This window comes from Halichoerus grypus, chromosome 14 (genome assembly GCF_964656455.1).
Source record: "Halichoerus grypus chromosome 14, mHalGry1.hap1.1, whole genome shotgun sequence".
In the NCBI taxonomy this organism is placed as follows: domain Eukaryota; kingdom Metazoa; phylum Chordata; class Mammalia; order Carnivora; family Phocidae; genus Halichoerus; species Halichoerus grypus.
In genome coordinates this window covers 82,623,898-82,642,105 of record NC_135725.1, presented here as the reverse complement: position 1 = coordinate 82,642,105, position 18,208 = coordinate 82,623,898, and the positions used below count along the sequence as shown (strand labels likewise).

Sequence of the window (18,208 nt, the reverse complement as noted above, 5' to 3'; positions counted from 1 at the left end):
CATATGAGCTACAACGTGAGTACAACGTGAATGATCCTTGGAAACATAATACTAAGTGGAAGAAGCCAGTCACAAAAGACCACGTAGTGTCTGATTCCCTTTATGTGAGATGTCCAGAATAGGTAGACACATCGGGAAGATGGAGAATGGCTGCTAATGAGTAGTGGGATGTCTTTTTTGGGGTGACAAAAATGTTCTGGAATTAGAGTCGTGATGAGTACACAACTTTGTGACTATACCAAAAAACCACTGAATCGTATACTTCAAAAGAACGAATTTTGTGGCATGTGAATTCCATCTCAATCAAAAACATAATTTGGTTTTTTGTGACGCTTAAATGAGATCATTTAGGTAAATCCCCTAGCACAGAGCCTGCCTTGCAGTAAGCACTCATTTGATGCTACATAATTCAAATAAATGCTAGCTACTATGACCAATATTTTCATTACGAGACTAGCTGGTGATTTTAGTTCCTTAGCCTCCCACAGCTTCAGACTTCTCACCTGCAAACAGGAGTAATAACACTTTAATTAGTTAAGGTTTCTTAGTCTAAGCAACAGAAACCTACTCAGGCTCGTGAGTAAAAAAGGAATTTATTGGAAGGCTGCAGTGCTTAGAGGAAAGGACAAAGAACCAGGCTCAGAAAGAAAAGGTCCAAGGGGCAGAATCTAAAGAAGAGGAACTGAGAGGCTCTGGACTTCCTGGTGAAGAATGTGCTCCAGATTCAGGCTATTGGGGTTCAAACCTAGCTCTGCCCAGAAAGCTTTGTGTGGCTTTGCTTTGTTGCTTCAGTCTGTTCATCTGCTAGACAGGGAAGATAGGGAGTATATTGAGGATTAAATGAATTCATGTCTGTACACCTATCATAGTGTCTTGCACTCAAAACTCTCACTAATATTATTATTCTTGAGAGGGCCTTGTTGCTGGGCTGATTCAACTTAACACAGTTTCTCTGACCCTGAATGGCTCTGTCCGAGGTTCAGTGCCCTAGGGAGTATGCTGGGTCTAGCTAGGGTCACTTACCTACTCCCTTACTTCAGGGGAGGCTGGAGCATCTTGATTGACAACCCCACGGAGGCTACCAAAGTATGGGGCAGACTTGATGCCCAACGGAGAATCCAGCAGAAAGGGGAGGGGGTGCTTAGCAGCAAAACCAACTCAGGCCTCCTGCAAATACCCTCATGTGAGGTCCTTAGGAGGATCAGAGATAAGAAGTGCAAAGTGCACGGCACACAGTGGGCCCTTAACTACTGCGATTCTTCTCAGCTGCTGGCTATTCTCTACCTGGGCGCTCTGGATTTCTCATTACCATTGCAATATGGATTTGGGACGGATTGCAAAAGGCCTTGAAGAATGTCATGTTTAAGTCATCTGTACTTTATTCTGAGAAACAAGCAGGGTGCACCATCTCCTGAAAACCCCATGGCATTTTCAGAGTCCCTGCAGACAATAATCCACATTCCCCAAGCCTCCCAGCTGCGTGACCATGAGCCTCAGTTTCCTGTGCATAAAAGGTGGTCACATTTTAGGGTCTGCAGGGCTTAAATGAAATAGTATTTGCAAAGTGCTTAGAACAGTGTCTGGCCCAAGGTAAAAGCTCAATAAATTGTAGCAGTTATAATAAATTAAATGAAGTTCAAGAGCCCCACTTCATGATGTTGATAGGAGAATCAGTTGGAATCAAAGAGGCTGGGACACGAGGCTGTGTCCCAGAAAGAGGTGTCCTTGATTGTAATCACTGCTGGCAATAAGACACGCCTTTAGTCTAAGTCTTACTGTTTTCTGTGAAATAAAGTAACATGAAGGGTACACATTTAATAATAAGATGGAGCCTGATCTCAGAAACATTAAAATATGAAAAGGTGTGTCTTCGAATTTGAGGAAATAAAGTATTGATAATTTAATGTTTCACATAATTAAAGAATGTTCTCCTAGAGTCTATTACCAGTTTCCCAAAACTTGAACACTATATTGCTTACTTAATGCTAAAAGGGCACTAAGCATAATTTAATCTTTCCTTAAAGCTTTTGAATTTCCTTGAAGGCAAGATCAGCAATTTCAAAATACACTTCTAGATCCTCCAGCTCAATGGTTCTCAACCCTGACTACACATTAGCATCCCCCTGAGAGCTTTTAAAAAATAGTGTTGCCTGGGTCCCATTTCAGACCAATTAAATCTGAGTCCCTGGGGGAGGAGCCTGAGCACTAGAATTTTTGAAGTTCTCCCAAGTAATTCTGATGTCCATAGGGTCTGAGAACGGTTCCTCCTGGCAGCTGCTGAGCCCCCGGAGGGTGCCATCTGTATTTGCAGATGAGGCTGAAGAGGTCTGTAGAGGCTGGGTCATGGAGGGTTTCATACACGTGTAACGAAACAGCCCGCAAATCTAGGGGCTTAAAGCAATGATTTCTTATTTCTCCGGATTCTGTGGGTTGGCTGGGCATTTCTTCCGCAAGCCTCACCTGTGCTCCCTCATGCAGCTGCATTCATTTGGTGGGTTGGCTGGAGGCTGGCCTAGCTGGAACAGCTGGACATCTTTCAACGTGGTCTTTCATTCTTGATGTCTTCTCGGCACGGTGCTCTCAGGATGGTATTCAAAGGGCGGGGCGGGGGGAGCTGGTAGAAGCTGCCAGGTTTTTTAAGGTCTGGCCTTGTGAGTCATGTAATGTTACTTCTGCCTCCTTTCATTGGCCAGAGCAATTCACAAGGCCAGCACAGATTCGAGCACTGGGAAACATAGACTCTGCCTCTTCATAGGAGGCATGGCAAAATCACATTACAAAGGAGTTCGCATTCAATGGGATGAATTTGTGGTCCTATTTTGCAGTCTACCACACAGATGGAAGAGGCTGAAGCCTGGCCTAAAGCAGGGGCAGTAGATAGAAGTGAATTCATTCATTCACTCAGTCAGGTAGTCATGCATTCAATCAATATTTATTGAACACCGCCTGTCTACCAGGCACTTTTCTAGGCATTAGGGAGACCGCTGTAACTGACAATGGCCGAGTACTGCTCTTGTGGAGCTTACAATCTATGTAGAGAGGCATACAATCCAACACAAATCAGTGTACCATATAATGTGAAATTCGAAAGTGCTAAGAAGAAACGTAAAGCAGGATAAGGGATTAGAGAGGGCTATTCTAGATGGACTGGTTAAGGAAGGCCTCTTTGGATAAGTAAAAGCAGCAGAAACCTGAATGAAGTGAACCATACAGATGTTTAGAGATTGGGAGGAAAACAATAAGTGCAAAGGCCCTGAAGCAGCAACATGCTTCATGTTTGAGAAACAGCAAAGAGTTCAATGTGGCTGGGGCGCAGTGGGTGAGGGAGAGAGGGAAAAATGAGGTAGGAGAGGCAGGCAGGGCCCAGACTGTGTGGGACTTTGCAGAGCACGATAAGGACTTGGGATTTTTATTTCAGCTGTAGGGGAAGAAGCCATTGGGAGATTGTATGCAAGATTGAGCTTTGTTTCCAAAGGCTCATTCTGGCTACTGGGTTGGAAGAGACTGAAAGCAGGGGGTGCCAACTGAAAGGTTATTGCTTGGACAGTAGTTGGAGTGGGGAAAGTGGTATGTTTTGAAGGCACAGCCAATAGAATTTCCTGAAATATTGGATATGGGTCTGGGAGAAGGAGAGATTAAGAAGTCCAAAGCCATTGGCTTGAGCAACTGGGTGAATTGTGGTGCTCTTTACTGAGATAAGGAGCTGATGGGTTCAGATGGATCAAAAGTTTGGTTTTAGTTATGTTAAGTTTGAGATGCCTTTTAGACCTGAGTAAGCAGTTAGCCATTGAGTCTGAAGTCCAGGTTGGAGTTCTAGATATTCAGAAACCCCGGTATTATCAAGGGCTCCATCAAATCTTGAGACTGGATGGATCACTTAGGGAAAGAGTTTGACAGTGAGGAGATCTGAAGACTGAGTTCTGGCACTGCAAAATTCAGAGGTTGGACTAAGGGGGGAGGATCCAGCCCTGGGAGACCAGAGACCAAGAAGGAGGGGCCAGTGAGGTGGAAGATAAGGAGAGGGTGTGGAATCCTGGAAGTCTAGGAAGAGAATGCTTCTAGAGAGAGTGGGATCAAGTGTTGAGTGCTGCTGAGGAGACAGGTAAGCTGAGGTAGAGAAAGAACAAACCATTTGGATTTGGCAACATGGAAGCCGCTGGTGATCTGAAGATTAAATGGAGCAGAGTGGAGGGGTTTGATCAGGGAATTAGGATAATTGCAGAGAAATGAGGCTCTGGGTGTGTGCATTTAGCTGAAAGTACAGAGTATTTCTCTGTTGTGGAAATAATTTACTAGAAAGGGAAAATTATCAGTGATGTGGGAGAAAGGGGGACAACTGCAGGATCAAAGGGCATGTGATCCAGGGGACATGGGGAGGAGTTGGCCTCAGGGAGCAGGGGGGACTGTTCTGCCATTGTGTCCGGAGTGGAGGCCGAGCACACGGGCTCGATGCAGGTAGATGGGAAGGCTTGGCAGGAGGGTGTGGAGAGAGTCAGGAGGCGTTTGGAAAGCAGCAGAGGAATGAAAGCACTCCCTTCAGGATTTAATGCGTCTCCCAGTGAGACCGTCTCTTACCAACAACATCTCCCAACACCCCATCTGTGTCAGGCCTGGCGCCAGGTGGAGGGGCTTGGGGATGACTCACCCGGTTGCCCCTGCTGATGAGAAGTTCACAGTCTAAGAAGGGAGACAGACCTGTAAATGGACAACTTCAATACAATGTGCTAATAATAAAGACGTGTACAAAGTGTTTTGAGAACAAAGAGGGAGTGAGTAACTCTGCCTGGAGGGGTCAGAAAAGGCTTCACAGAGGTGAAATTTAAATTAGGCTTCCAGGAGGAGGAGAACATTGTCAGGCTGGCTGGAAGAGGAAAGTCTTTCAAGGTGGAAAGAACGGCACACGAGAAAGCCTCAGAGATGAGAAAGATCTATTCCCGCCTTTCTCGCTTTCCACCTGTCTCTGCTCCCCTCCCCTTTCCCGAGCTGTTGTCTCTCAGGCTTGCTTAGTTCAAGAGGAAATTTTTCTTTTTGGGAAGTTTAATAAACTTCCGTTCAGCCTGTACTGAGTCATGACAAAGGTGTGTTTCACACTTAAACAAACGTCTCAGATGTTATTTTTTGCACTTGAAGAACAAGCTATTTTTAAAGAAATCCAAACTCTCTGGGACTCAGGAAGGACGAGTTCTGTGACCTGTTTTTAAGAAGTGAGCTTTGGAAAGGGATGTAGTGACCAGCAGGGGCAGACACAGAAGACCTGGCAATTCTTTCCTTTAAATGTTTCAGTGAGCCAGTAAGTAGTTTCACCTTACTAAATTGCTCATTTTATCTTGGCTCTCTGGTCTTCTAGAAAGCTCTTGGGGAGCATGCAACAATTACCCAATAACAGAATGAGGGAAGATGAGGTCAGCACTCTCCCAGAGGTGGACTGAGATAGTGGCAGAGAGGACAGAGAGAAGGGGGTGGGTTTGAGAGGGGTTTAAACTGTGCGATGAACAAGGGGAAAAGGCATTTCCCCGTGTTCCAGAAGTGTCGCTGTACCCATCTGTGTAGCTTGCCTCCTCCCTGGATGGCCCATCAGTTCCTTCCCTCCCAGAACATGCATTGCAGTCCCCCATGGAGTCTAGTCTCTACTCCCTTGAATCAGGTCTGGCCTGTGACTACTTTGACCGACTGAACACAGGGGAAGGGACACTGGGCGGGTCCCAGGACTAATCTTTAATAGTCTAGAAGAGCTATTGCTGTGAGAAGCCCAAGATATATGAAGAGGCTACGTAGGGGTAGTCCAGCTAACATTTTAGCTGAGCTCCCCGGCCAATAACCGTGTCAGGTGCCAAGTCCATGAGTGTGCCATCTTGGATGTTCAGCCCACTGAGCCTTCAGACGAATCCAGCCCCAGGTGACATCTGAGTACAATCGCGTGAGTGATCCCAAGTGAGAACGGCCCAGCTGAGCCCAGTCAACCCACAGGACCATGAGAGACAATGATAAATTGTTTTAAGCCAGTAAATTTTAGGGTGGTTGTTACACAGAAAGAGCTAACCAGAGTGTCATATTTTTTCATCAATCTTTGCTAACACTAGGCACCGTGCTAGATGCTTTTCATTTTAACGCTCATGACAACCTGGAGATAAGTATTATTGTTCTCCTTTTGGAACATGAAACGATGCTCAGAGATGTTTCAGAACCGGCTACATACCCCACTCCAGCAGGTGTCCCTTAAGTTCTACAGCTGGACACTTTCCTATTAATGTACATCATCTCATTTCTCCCAACCCGGTCCCTCTTGAGCATGCTAGCTCAGACAGGGATGCTAGACCACCCGGGCTTTCAGCCCGAAACACCTGGCACTGCCTTTGTCCACTTGGTGGAAATGGAAGCAGCTCGGATCTTTGAGTCAGGAGACCTGGAGCTCAGTCCCAGTTCTGCTGCTCACTTGCTGTTTTACTTCAAGCAAATCACTTCCCCTCTCTGGGCTTTCATTTCCTTTTCTGAGATAAGGGGACCAGGCTAGAATTGGGCTGTTTCTAAAACCTGAGTAATATATTAATTTCTCCATTTAAAAAGCTTTTCTTTTTTTTTTTTAAAGATATTTTATTTTTCATTTGACAGAGAGAGAGAGAGAGTACAAGCAGGGGGAGCTGCAGGCAGAGGAAGAGGGAGAAGCAGGCTCCCTGCTCAGCAGGGAGCCCGATGTGGGGCTCGATCCCAGGACCCTGGGATCATGACCTGAGCCGAAGGCAGACGCTTAATGACTGAGCCACCCAGGCACCAAAAGCTTTTCTTATAAAAATTTCCAAACATAACCAGATGCAGAGAGCACAGTGAACCTTCATCTAGTTTCAACAATCATTTCTATTTTGTCATACTGTATTTAATCCATGGCTCCACCTTTTTTTTTCCCTTACTGGAGCATGATGTCATATCATCTCACCCCTAAATTGGGGTTGCCAACTTAGTAAATGACAATACAGGACACTCAGTTAAACTGGATAACAATAAGTAATTTTTTAGTATGTTTTGTGCAACCTTGTATTTTATCTTGCAACCCTATCCTTTTTTTTTTTTAAAGATTTTATTTATTTATTTGACAGAGAGAGACACAGTGAGAGAGGGAACATAAGCAGGGGGAGTGGGAGAGGGAGAAGCAGGCTTCCCGCCGAGCAGGGAGCCCGATGAGGGGCTCCATCTCAGGACCCTGGGATCATGACCTGAGCCGAAGGCAGACGCTTAACGACTGAGCCACCCAGGCGCCCTGCAACCCTATCTTAAATGCTTGTTTGCAGTTTTATTTTATTTTTTTTTTAACGATTTTATTTATTTATTTGAGAGAGAGAGCACAGAGGGAGAGGGAGAATCAGACTGCCCGCCTGGCAGGGAGCCCGATGTGGGGCTAAATCCCAGGACCCTGAGACCATGACCTGAGCCAAAGGCAGACGCTCAACCAACTGAGCCATCCAGGTGCTCCAGTTTGCAGTTTTAAAAAGGAAGATTTTATTACACAACTACAAGGCCATGATAACACCTGAAAAAATCAACAATAATTCCTTACCGGCATTTAATATATAGTATACATCCAAATTTCCACGTTTGTCTAGAAAATGTCTTTTCACTGGTAGTCTGTCCAAATGGAGATATAAAGGAGGTCCATCATTGTATTTGGTTCTTAAAGCTCTTTTTTTTCTAAGTAATCTCTACACCCAATGCGGGGCTCGAATTTACAACCCTGAGATCAGCAGTCCTATGCTCCACTGACTGAGCCAGTCAGGTGCTCCTGTTTGTTAAAACTCTTAAAAGTCACTTGTAATCTAGAACAATCCCTTCTTCCTCCCCTTCCTAACCCCCAGATTTTCTTTTTTCATGTTACTAACTTGTTGAAGTAACTGGGCCAGTTGTCTTGTAGAAGATCACCCGTTCTGAATTTTGCCGATTATTTCTTTATGGTGTGTCATTTACTTGTTCCTTTTGCCCCTTATTTCCTGCAGATAAGTTTTATTTAAAAGTTTCATTGGATTCAGACTAAACATTTTTGGCCCAAATAGAGATGCTGTGTATTTTAGAATGCACCTTACCAGGAGGCACAGAATGTATGTTCATGTAACTTTTAGTGATGCTAACATTTATCAGTGGATTCAGGGAGTGATACCCTTATTTCTTCATTGTAATTGTAATGTTCCCTATCAATCCTTGGCTCAAAAATTTTACCATCTATTGATGACCATTGCCTAAATCAGGTATATTATTAGGGTTTGCAAAATAGTGATGATCTAATTTTAGCATTCCTTCTGATTTATTAGCTGAAGTTCTTTTGTATAGAACTTTTTCTTATCCTCTGGGGGTATTTGGTTACCTGAAATTTAGTCCATAATAAAAGGCAGAATAAATGCTCAACTTTTATTTTTAAACAGAACCCTCCAGTTTTTATGAAATTTCCAAAAGAGAGTTGAATAGCAATGCCGAAATTTCCAACTGAAATTTAAGATTATAAGTTTTTTTACTTAACTCCTTTGATATTATATTTGTATCACTTTTGTCCTAAAAATTTTGGGTCTTAACAGCATTGATGTCATTACTAATATGTTTTAACCCATGATAGACATATTTTAAAGTAGCAATACTAATATCATTACTAAGACTAGTGAGACTTTAAGATTTCTTTGTTGTTTTTTTTCCCTTTATCCTTAGCAAATATCTCATTAACGATAGATAGTCAAAAATACTTTGTTTTAAGGTCAATTTGAGTGATTCTTTTTTCCTATGTGGTCTTGTTATCAACCTGATATAAAGTTATGTTCATATTTTGGCTTGTTTTTCATTTTAGAGATTAAAAAATTTATATGATTTAATGATTTAAATATTTACATGAATCATTTATGAGATTTCAAAGTGAAAGGTATCTAACAAGTCTCATTCAGAGAAGCCTCACTTCCAATCTCTTCCCTTCCACTCTGTTCACTTTCTCCCCTATAGAAACCCTTTTAAAGTTTTCTGCAGCCCAGCACTATTGACATTTTGGGCTGATGATCCTTTGGTATGGGGGGGGGTTGATCCTGTGTATTTTTTTATAAAGATTTTATTTATTTGATAGAAAGAAGGAGAGAGAGAGCACAAGCAGGGGGAATGGCAGGCAGAGGGAGAGGAAGAGGGAGAAGCAGGCTCTTGGCTGAGCAGAGACCCTGATGTGGGGCTCGAACCCAGGACCCTGGGATTGTGACCTGAGCCGAAGGCAGACACTTAACCAACTGAGCCACCCAGGTGCCCTGATGATCCTGTGTACTGAAGGATGTTTGGCAGCATCCCTGGTCCCTACTTACTGGATGCCAGTTGTTACAACTAAAAATGTCTCTAGACCTTGTTAAATGTTTGTGTGTATAGGGGCCAAAATTACACCTCATTGAGAATCACCATCTTAGTTTATTTTATTTATTTATTTTTAAAGATTTTATTTATTTATTTGACAGAGAGATAGAGAGAGAGCACAAGTAGGCAGAGAGGCAGGCAGAGGGAGAGGGAGCCTGATGTGGGGCTTGATCCTAGGACCCTGGGATCATGACCTGAGCCGAAGGCAGCCACTTAACCGATTGAGCCACCCAGGCGCCCCGAGAATCACCATTTTAAAGGAGACAGTTTGCTGGCTTGAAAATCTGACCCCTGATCTAAGATATCTGCATTTAGCATTAAAATTGTCACTTTAGGCAGTCACTTTTGCACCAATATGAGCACTAAATTTGGGGTGCCAGGAATCATTTATAAGGCGGCTGTCCCAGTGATCCAGAATATACTTATTATTTTTGGTAGATTGTAATTGAAACCTAGACACACATGTAGAAACTTTTCTTATAACTTGTGACTCCTATAAATGTGTCCACCAAGAGAACCAGACACCTCCGTACTTTCCCTGCTTTGTGATTTCTTAGGGCTTTCCTGCTGTCTGAAAGCTTTTGCTCTAAAAGTGTAGAAGCTTGCTTTTCAAACTGGGGTGGACAGGGTAGTAATTGAGAGCACCGAGTTGAATCCCAAGTCTCCAACTTATCGGCTCTGTGACGTAGTGCGAGTGACTTACCTTCTTGGAGCCTGAGTCTCTCCAATGATAAATGAAGACGAAAATTGTACCCACTTCATAGGATTGTTGCAAGGATTAGAGACATAATGCATGGTAAGTGCTTAATATACTGCCTGGTGTATAATAAGGGCTTAATAAATGTTGGCTGTTAGTATAATTACCACCAGGGCTAGGTGGTGGTGTGCCAGGAAATACTCAGAGCCACAGGACAGATCAGGAGCATCTTCCTGAAGTGTGAATGTCTACTTGAGGAATTGGAAAAATGGGCTTTGAATTTTTCTCCTAAAGGGAAGTAATCAAAACATTATTTGCCTATTAAAACAAACATGGGAATAGAAGGTACAGTTTGCATGGATTTTAGAGATAAAACATGAGACTTCAAAGAAATTTTGTGCTTGAGGCTGATGAATTTGGGCCTCATCCCCAGACCTTCAGAGAGGCTGTCTCCATCTCCCCTTGCTGTGAGACAGTTTTGGGGGGAGAGTTTCAGCAGCAGCTTTGGGCTGTTGTGCATTTTTGGCTGAGGAAAGTATCGGGGATATTAGAAGAAATCCTGTAAGAAGTGGGAACTTCCTGACCAGGAATCCCTGTTACCTTCTTATCTTCTTTGGGGTTTGTTCCCTGAGGAAGGAGGATGGGAAAATTTTCTGGGTATTCACTCAGTAAATATTTATTAAGTGACTACTATATGCCTGGCAGGATTCAAAGGCATACAAGTAGAACAAATCAAACAGTCTGCCTACATGAAAACTTCAGCTTACTGATCATTCAAAATCAGTAGCTACCAGCTATCAGTAGCCTCGATAAAGGAACTGAAATGGGGGACAGTAGGGGCAATGTGTTTGAGGTTTAGGGGAAAGATCTGGAAGTTACGGACAGTCCAGTAGCATGTGAGACATCCAGATAGAAATCCTGAGTAGGCCGTTGCATGAGAGTCTAGAGCCATAATTCTCACATGGGCCTTTTAGACATTTGTGGTGGAGTTTGGGTAGTCATAATGGCATTTCCTGGGGGGAAGCCAGGAATGCCAGATGTCCCTCCCTGCATGGGTAGTCCCGCATGACCTTTGAATGTCACACTGGACGTTTATGTAGGGGAAAGTCTTCTGTGCAATGATCTGAGCCTAACAACTAACCCCAATTTTCATACAGAGACAAAATATATTCTAGTGTGATTTTACTATTCCAGGGAGGCAAATACTATGCAAGGTGAATGAAGATTATACCTTATTGTGCTCGAGACTCTACCAAGAGTTATTTACCATTTCCGAAAATCAGGTCACCAATAGTGATTCTGTTGTGGTATTCTAGTCTTCAATTGGTATCTGTAGCTATTGATCTTGGGTCAATGCTTCTCAACTGTAAGGTGCATGGGATCACCTTTGAATCTGTTTCTTCCCTCCCTCCCTTTCTTCCTCCCTTAGAATGGAAAAGATTATTTGGGCAATAGAATCTAAAGAATCTAGTAGGGAAAGGAGAGGCTGACATAACAGAGAGTGGTGGATTAAAGAGTAAACTTCCTTAGAGGGTAGGAAAGGGCATCCAGGCCCAGGAAAAAGACCTGGTCTTTGGTGAGAGGGCTGATTTTTGTAAAAGGAGGGAAGGAGGGAATGGCTGGAGATGCATAGGTGGATTTAGAAACATGATGGCAAGAAGTTGAAGGATGTCACATTCCCTGTGTCCTACCCTTCACCCACAGCATGACTAGCCACCTTTCTGTCTTCAGCTTCTTTCTGTAGAGCTGGCCTATGGTAGGGAGAGGGGTAGGGAAATGACGGATAAGGAGACCAGACTGACCTCTCTATTCCCAGGGCAACTGCTTTGAAAATAATATACAAGTAAGGTATTATTGCTATTTCTACTATGATAATATTGTTATTATTCCTCTAGATCAGCGCTAATAGGACTTTCTACAGTGACAGAAATGTTTTATTTGTTTGTATTTTCAATTTAATTCAATTTTTTTAAAGATTTTTTTTTAAGATTTTAATTATTTATTTGACAGAGAGAGACACAGTGAGAGAGGGAACACAAGCTGGGGGAGTGGGAGAGGGAGAAGCAGGCTTCCCACAGAGCAGGGAGCCCGATGTGGGGCTCAATCCCAGGACCCTGGGACCATGACCTGAGCCGAAGGCAGACGCTTAATGACTGAGCCACCCAGGTGCCCCAAGATTTTGTTTTTAAGTAATCTCTCCACCCAATGTGGGGCTCGAACTTACAACACTGAGATCAAGAGTCACATGCTTGGGGTGCCTAGGTGGCTCCGTCAGTTGAACATCTGACTTCAGCTCAGGAGCCCCACTCAGGCTCTGTGCTCAGCGGGGAGTCTGCTTGTCCCTTTCCTTCTGCCCTCCCTCCGCCTGCCCCCCCCATGCTCTTTCTCTCGAATAAGTAAATAAAATCTTAAAAAAAAGAAAAGAGTTGCATGCTCTACTGACTAAGTCAGCCAGGTGCCCCTATTTAATTTTAATTTATTTAAATTTAAATAGCCACATGTGGCTAGTATCTCTTGTATCAGAGAGCATAGTGTTGCATGTTTTCCGCCTCTTTCTCAGTGTGGTTCTTCAAAGATGACCACCCTCTATAGAGGGCAGTAGCGCTGGGGACCAAGAGCCCTGGGCTAGAAGTCAGACCAGAGTTCAATTTCAGCTGTGCCCTTTCCTGGCTTGGTGACTCTGGGCAATTCACTTCCTTATCTAGGCTTCAATTTCCTCTGTTTTCTTCTCTTCAGTGGGGAGATGTGAGGGTCCAAAGAGCTAAGGGAGGTCAGGCACCAGGAACTGGGAAGGGCTGCCCACTGCTCTCACAAGTTACCAATCCAACTCCCTTTACCAAGCACCTTTTTTAAAAAAAAAAAAAGAAAGAAAGATTTTTAAAATTTATTTGACAGAGAGAGAGAGAGCACAAGCAGGCAGAGCTGTAGGCAGAGGGAGAAGCAGACTCCCCACTGAGTGGAGAGCCTGACGCGGGGCTCTCGATCCCAGGACTCTGAGATCATGACCTAAGCCAGAGGCAGACACTTAACTGACTGAGCCACCCAGGCGTCCCTACCAAGCACCTTTTGTAAAAATGGCAGAGTGACGTGCCAAGTGTATGTTCCAAAGATGCCTCTTCAGAGAGCCTTTGAGAACCCCATCTATCCCCCTCTGTTGGCTGCTCCCTTCTCTGTGGGCCATTCAGTGTTATTTGAGCAATGTACATTGGCGTCTAGGGCCACAGGGGTAGGGCAGTGTAGCTGTTTTCTTGCTTTTGTATCTACTAGCAGGTAGTAGGTTCTCGGTAAATATTTGTGTAATGAATGGATGAAACAACAAGTGCTAGTATTTGAATTTAGGTGTGATTTTAAAGCTCATCGTGTTCTATAACTTTATAATATCTAGTACCTTACCATATTTATAACTGGAAATACTGGAAAAAGACCCAGATACCCAACATAGGGTCTTGGTTTAATTAAATGATTCTTAAGATACGTTATGCAAGAGAGTGTTCGGTAACATAAAAAGAGGTGTATTTACTTTATATTGTTAAGTAAAAAAAAATCAAAACTGAAGGTATACTATAATCTCACTTTGTAAAAGTTATATCTATTTATATGCACAGGACAAATTTGGAGCAATAAATGTAATATTAATATTATATATAATTAATATGAATATGATTACTATCACTAGGTGGGATTATGAGGTAAAAACACTTTTTTTCTAAAACATCTATTTGATTTAAAAAAATGTATCTAATATATCCAGAAAAAGCAAAAATATAGAGACAGAATAGATTAGTGGTTGCCTGTGACTGGGAGTGGGAATGGGATTAACAGTAAATGGGTCTGATGGATTTTATGGGGCATCCATAAATGTTCTAAAACTGACATACTGATGTTGCATCGCTTGGTAACATTACTAAAAATCCTTGATCTGTGCTCTTGAAATGCATGAGTTTTAGGATATGTAAACATACCTCAATAACATTTAAAAATGTGTTATATATATATTTATTTTAGTTATATATATGATTCTTAAATAATTAAAGCAATGCAGAAGTATTCAAAGTGCCCCTCCCCACCCCTAGCTCTACTTTCGAGGAATAAAGTAGTAGTAGTAGTTGGTGTTTAACCCTTTCTAGCCTTTTTCTATGCAAAATCCAAGTATAACATACACATCATAGACATGTAATTTTTTGCAATTTTCTTCTCTCTCTGGACATATACTGTAGGACATGAAAAAGTTAATGGTAACTGCCCTGGGATGTGGGAATAGGGGTAAAGGGAGTAGAGTGAGAGGCACACTTGAAATTTTTAGTTTCTTTACTTTTATATCATTTGCATGTTTTTTGGTCAGGAATGTTTGGAGTTATAAACCCAATAAAGATATTGAAATAAGTGACACCAATGAATGTTTAATGCTCTGCAGTCTACCTACTTAAAACAATTTAGAAATTGAGCTAATGCCAGGCACTATACTGAGTGCCTGAGATACACTGCCTCATTGAATCCTTATAACGAGGTATGCAGTATTACGGTCCCACTTGACAGATGAGTTAACTAAGACCTAGAGAGACTGATTTTCCAAGGTCACACAGCTAGTGTGCACAGAACCCAGACCTTTACACAGCAGCGGCTCTTCTCCTCCAAGCAGATTCATGTTCTTCTTGGAAAGCCCAGCTTTAATGACCTCATTGCATGTGTATGTGCAGTCCTCCCTGTGCAGTCCTCCCTAACCCAATCAAGTCCTCAAGGTGCTTACAGTCCAGGGATGTGACAATTACAATCTAGTGCTATAAGAGTACATGGTTTAATGAGCTGTATGCAAAGTGCAGGAATTTAGACAATGTGTCTGAAGCAGCCAAAGAAGTTTTGAGAGAATACATTCCGAGTTGACTAGGAACCCCGAGGAGTCTTCCAGGAGGGTAAAGAAAGGTGAGGGTGATTGGAGGTGGGGACAGGGTGTAGAAAGGGATTTGGGGCCTAGCCCCTGGCTCAGGCAGCTCAGAAGTGTTACAGGCTCTGGCAACTACAGTGCTGAAGTTCAGTGTAGCTGGAGGGTCAAGGTGGCCTGAAGGAGGGGCAAAGGGAAGGGCATGCACCTTGAAACTTAAGGCCAGATCACCAAAACTTTTTAGAGTATTCAAACTTTATCTTGCAAATGAAGTAGAGCTGTTAAAACATTTGAATCTGGCATGTTACAAAACTGGGAAGAGGCCTAGAAGGGGTTGTTATGGGAGATCCCTCCTGGACCCCCAGCTCTCCAAATCCTACTGCTGGGTGGTCTGGTTGTTTCCCACCCCAGGCTGGGAATTCCTTTAGGGCAAGGACCTTGTCTCATTCACTTGTGCAGCCTAACACCCAGCACAGCACCTGGCATGCAGCAGATACTCAGTAAGGGGCCGAACTGGCTGGCAGAATGCTGTACCAAAAAAGTAAAACTTAATTTCTTCCTTAGCACTCCTCAGACAGATTTTCAGCCAAAATCTGACACAACAATAAGGAGGTCAGAGAGGTCCTGGCCTCAAACTCAATCCCAGGTAGGTCCATTGGGTGGGAAAAGGAGAGGTGGTTGCTGACTAAGCAGCAACTTCTGTTCCATGCCTGCTATGTGCTGAGAGAATTCACACCTATTGTCTTTTTCCATCTCTCCAACAGCTTCTAAATCGGAATTTTTGTCCTAGTTTCCCTACCATAAAACTGACGATCAGAATGGTTCTCTAATTTGGTCAAGGTCACACAGCTGGTAAGTGTAGCGGGGCGGAGGCTGGGAGAGAACCTCTTACCAAGTCAAAGCCCACTGGCCTCTCCGTCCTCCACCTGGGGAGGCGTTGAGCAGCCTACTCCGCTGCTTAGCCTCTGGGGCTGGGGGGGCCACTCTCCACTGGGGCGCGGGGCCGGAGAGGCCGGCTCGCAGTGGCATCCGGGAGCCGCTCCCAGATTCGGAAGTTACGAAGTTTCCGTGCATTTCGCTTGCCTCTCTGCGCAGCTCGTCCCCGCTCCGCAGCAGTTACGCTGTTAGCGCAGCGGGGCTCAGGTGCTGCAGCGGGCGGGGGCCTGGCGCCGGGAGAAAGGCGGGGACGCAGCTTACGTAAGCGTCCGCTCGCAGGTGCATGCGGCCTCCACCAGCGTGTGGTCCCTGCGCGCTCCCAGGTGCGCAGTTGGCGCAGGCGGCGGCGCGGCACGGCGCCGGCTGGCGCCGGCCGGCGCTCTCAGGTACGGCAGAGCGCGCGTGGAGGGGGCGCGCGGCGAGCGAGGGGGCGGGCTTTCCGTTCCCCAGCAGCCGCGGGCCCGCCCCCCGTGTCGGCCAATGGGCGCGCTGGGCGGTGTCACGTGCTCGCCGCTGCCGCCGCCGCCGAAGCGGAGACCGGAGCCGCGAGCGCCACCAGGGCAGCAGCCGCCGCAGCCGCCGCCGCTGGGCTGAGGAGCCGGAGACGCGGGCGGACGAGGTGGCGGCGGCGGCGGAGCGGGAGCGGGGACCGGGCGCGGGCAGAGCGCGGCGGTGCGGGTAGGCTGCGGCGGCGGGGTAGGCGCCTGCGCGGCGGGCCGTCCCGGGCGGGCGGCGGTTGAGGCGGCGGTTGAGGCGGTTGGCGGAGCCGGCCCGGGCCCCGCATTGTTTGTTGTGCGTCCTTAGCAGCGGCGGCGGCGGCCGCGGCGGCCCCGGCGGAGAACAGGGAGCAATCCCGGCCCCCGTGGCTCTGGCATTGTGGCCGCCGCTGCGGTGCCCCGGCCGCTTCGGGCAAGGGCAGCGGGCAGCTTTCCTCACCTTCGGGGGGACGGGGTCCCGGCCCCGAGTGAGGGGAGGGCGTGGGCAGCGTGGGGGGACCCGGCGCCCTGGGTCTCGGTAGGATGGAGGGCGAGAGGCTCCGGGCAGGTGTTGGAGGACATTGGGGGCAGGGGCCGGGAGCGAGGCTTGGGGGGCTGGCGGAGGGTGTGGGCAGACTTGGGGGAGAATGAAGGGTGGAGGGATCCGGCCCAACGGAGCGGGAGGGCCTTCGGGCAGGTTCGGGGGCCCAGTGGGGCCAGGGCGAGTGCGAGAGGGATGGAGGACATTCAGGCGGGTGGGGGGCAGTCTGTGGGGGTTCGGGAGGGTGTGAGGGAGGCTTTGGGGAGGGTAGAGGCGAGCGTGATGGGAATGGAAGGAGGAAATTAGGGACTCGAGGGAGGAGTGGAAGAAGCGGATGTCCCGGTCGGGGCTGCGTGTGAGGGGCAGGGAGTGGGGGCAGATTTAAGGAAGGCCACCGGACAAATGTGAAGGGAAATGTGGAGGAAGATGTGCAGGTAGGGGGAAGTGTGGTGGGGAGAGAGGGAGGGAGGTGTCTAGGGGTCTCTGGAGTGATGGTGAGGGAAATGGAGGTTTGCAGGGAGGTGTGTGTGAGGGTAGGCCCAGAGGCTTCAGGAGACCTGTGAAGGATGTGAGGACTGTGTCTGGTCAGGAGGTGTGTAGGGAAGACAAGAAGGAAGCAGGAGAGTGTTGAGGCTGGACACGTGGGACATGCGAAGGGAGGGCATGTTGTTGGAGGGGGGAGAAGACAGGTGTCTCACTGGTGAGTGGTGCTCAGGGGAGAACAGTATGGGCGGGGGGGGGGGGGGGGAGGAAGGTGATTGGAGCAGGGCCAGAGTTTGAGAGAAGTGAGGACAGTGGAGTAGGATGATGGGGATGGACAGGAGGTATGCAGGGTATTTAGCGGGTAGCAGATGTGAGTGAAATGGAGAGTGTTCTTGTGGGAAGTATAGATGTAGGTAGGGGAAGTAAAAATGTAGGTGGGGAAGCAGCAAGATAGGAAACTTTGGGGTTGGGGAGACATTGCAGAGGACAGGTGGAGTGGAGTATGTGTGAGGTAGAGGGCCAAAGGTGTAGGGGGTGAGGGAAATGTTCTTGGAGTGGCAGGTGAAGTATGAAAACAGATGGAAGGAAATGTTTTGGGGGCAGAAGTGTGGAGGGAAGTTAGGGAGAAGAAGGGGTGGGGGGGTGGTACGTGTGTGAAGGGAAGTCAGTAGAGGGAGGTAGGAGGGGATAGGTTGGAAGGGGAAGGATGCAGGTCTGGAGTACATACAGTGTGTAGAGGGAGGGAAGCATAGCTTGGGGGTGCTAGATTTTGTCTGGTAGAGAAGTGGATAGGCAGGAAAGAGGGAAGAATGGGGGGGAAAACAGGATATTTTTGGGTA

General features: G+C 46.2%; 1 protein-coding gene across 4 annotated transcripts in view; it reads left to right on the top strand.

The window, feature by feature from the left end:
• Positions 1 to 16,380: 16,380 nt before the first annotated feature.
• STRBP (spermatid perinuclear RNA binding protein) overlaps positions 16,381 to 18,208 on the top strand; it is a 140,958-nt gene continuing 139,130 nt past the window's right edge. For 3 of the 4 annotated variants that reach the window (XM_036107865.2, XM_036107863.2, XM_036107864.2), the window contains exon 1: positions 16,382 to 16,547. The gene's annotated coding sequence lies outside the window, so the exon portion shown is untranslated. Of the gene's footprint in view, positions 16,548 to 18,208 lie in introns of all 4 variants that reach the window. The other variant, XM_036107866.2, reaches the window with a different exon arrangement.